The 2,712-nt window shown below is 45.6% G+C and overlaps 1 pseudogene; it reads right to left on the reverse strand.

Moving 5' to 3' along the window:
- Nucleotides 1-1,679: 1,679 nt before the first annotated feature.
- LOC120889489 (histone H2B pseudogene) lies at nucleotides 1,680-2,399 on the reverse strand (annotated as a pseudogene).
- Between the last annotated feature and the right edge of the window lie 313 nt (nucleotides 2,400-2,712).

A 2,712-nucleotide genomic window follows, 5' to 3' on the forward strand; every position in this document is an offset into this window, starting at 1 on the left:
TATTCATTTCCAGTCTTCAACTCCATTGTTCCCTCTCTTCCCAATAATTTACCTATGTCGTTCCCGTTATGCTCCCTGTCTTCAATCCACAGACTCATTTTACTCATGCTAATGGATTTCTGCATTTACCAAGGAAAATCACCCAGAGCAAAAAAAAAATAATTGACTGGATATTATTTCTTTTAAAAAATTTTGTAGTTGTAGAGAGACAGAATGCCTTTATTTGTTTATTTTTTAAAAATATATATATTTTAAATATCTTTTTTTCATTCATTTTTTTATATGTTGCTAAGGAACGAACCCAGTGCCTCACACATGCAACGCAAGATCTCTACCACTGAGCCACAACCCAGTCCCCTATTTGTTTATTTTTATGGCATGATAAATATCAAACCCAGTGTTTCGCACATGCTAGGCATGTGTTCTACCACTGAGCTACAGGCCCAGCCCTGGATATTATTTCTTAGCATTCTTCTTTACAAAGAAAAATATGAACTCAGTATGCATGAAACAACTTGGAATAATGTTTCTAATGAAAACCATTGGCATTTTGAAGCAGTACCCACTACCATGATGAATTTATGGCTTATGAAAATGAGTATGTTCTTATGGGTCTACAGGAAAAGGCATATGGCTCCTTTGGCATCCAAAGTTTTATTCTAGCTGTGTAGAACCATCCATGAGTTACTGGCAGTTGATTTCACAGTAGTTTTCTTTAGTCGCCTTGTGCAGCAAGCCCTTTTGCAAACCTTGTCATGAGTTGGTTCCAATTTCCAGAGCAATATTGAGTACTAATTCTGATGAGAGGACTTATTCATAATATATTGGAAGATACTAGCATGAATATTAACACTGAAATAAATGATGTGAGAAAAAAGGAGTAATCCTAGTCTTCTTGATGATTCACCTTCCTCTTCTTCATTTGATGAAAGGGATAAGAAACGTGTCCCTCTCAGAGCTCTGGATTTGTATTTTCAAATCATCACTTTTAAAACAAGCAAGCCAACAGTTCTTGGCAACAAAAGGTATCACAACATGTCTCTCCTCTAAACCCAAGATGAATTTCACTCAGAGGATCTTACTGCTTTAGCCCAGCAACTATCCCACACTGTGGACCTATGCCTGGGACTCAGACACTTCAGGTCTCTGAATTAGCCAGCCTACACAAGGACTTGGGCTGTGGTCCCATCATCCATGCAGAATTGCACAGCATGACAGGTTCTGGCTTAAAAATTAGAAAAACTCTCAATGAGTTAGACTATTAATTTCAGGCTCTGGGGAGTTGAAAAATGAATTACTTCTTGAAATTTTGGCTTCACTCCTTGTGCACTGTATCTTCATTACTATAGTTAGTGAATGTTAAAATCTTTGACTGAGATGAGTCTGATCATATATTTTCTGCCATATCACACAAAAAGTACCTCTGGATAAGTCTGACACACGCTTCTTGGAGAATAAGAGTGAAAAATGTCAATTCCTTCCTTACAAAAATGAGGTGACCTGATTTAACCTTAGGAAGGGTGACCTAGGAATATACCTGTCAGAAATCACCATTAAAGGAAATGATTAACTGCAGAACCATGAAAAGAAACCTGCTGTGTTCCTTGGAGTAACCACACATGTATTAGAGGTGGCAATTTTTTCATTTATTAAATAATCCTTGGAGATGGGCAGGGCACCCTCTTGCCCACCCCGAGACATGAGCTGTGCAGTACTGACAGCACTACAGGTATTTTGGGCCCAGTGATGGCTCTGAAAAGAGCCTTGGGGGTTGGCTGCTGAGGGCGCCCAGAGTCGGCTCACTGGCGGGGATGTGAGCGGCTGAGGGCCCTGGTGGCCTCGTACACGGCGTGCTTGAAGATCTCCCCGGGCAGCAGGAGGCCCACGGCCACCTGGATGTCTCTGGAGGTGATGGTGGAGCGATGGTTCTGGCGGGCCAGGCTGCCGGCCTCGTTGGTGATGCGCTGGAACATGTCCTTGACGAAGGAGTCCAGGACGCTCACGGTCGACCGGGAGAGGATGAGGCCTGAATGAATGTGCTTCAGCACCTTGGGGAAATAGATGGCCAAAATGTCCCTGTGCTTGGAGTGGCTGAAGCGCCTCGGATTCTTCACTTTCTTCACCTTCTGCGGGGTGGTCGGGCTGGCATCCTGAGGCTCTTGGGGATTGAGGGACTCCTCAGAAGACTGGTCACAAGCTTGTTCAGCCATCTCCTTGGCACCTTCGGACACCGAGGGAGGACACGTCACCCCCTTCTTCAGTCACCGCCCTGGTTCCTTCCAACACTGGGGGAGGACACATGTCACAAACTTCTTCAGCCACCGCCTTGGCAACTTCTGACACTGGGGGAGGACACATGTCACCCCCTTCTTCAGCCACCACCCTGGTACCTTCTGACACTGGGGGCGGACACATGTCACAAACTTCTTCAGCTACTGCCTTGGCACCTTCGGACACAGGGGGAGGACCCACGTCACCCCCTTCTTCAGCCACTGCCCTGGTACTTTCAGACACTGGGGGAGGACACATGTCACCCCCTTCTTTAGCCATAGCCTTGGCATCTTTCAACACTTGGGGAGGGCACATGTCACCCGCTTCTTTAGCCATCGTCTTGGGACCTTCTGACACTGGGGCAGGAGACATGTCCCCAGCTTCTTTAGGCATTGCCTTGGCACCTTCCGACATTAGGGCAGGAGACCCGTCACAGTCTTT

The sequence above is a fragment of the Ictidomys tridecemlineatus genome, chromosome X (assembly GCF_052094955.1).
Source record: "Ictidomys tridecemlineatus isolate mIctTri1 chromosome X, mIctTri1.hap1, whole genome shotgun sequence".
Lineage (NCBI taxonomy): Eukaryota > Metazoa > Chordata > Mammalia > Rodentia > Sciuridae > Ictidomys > Ictidomys tridecemlineatus.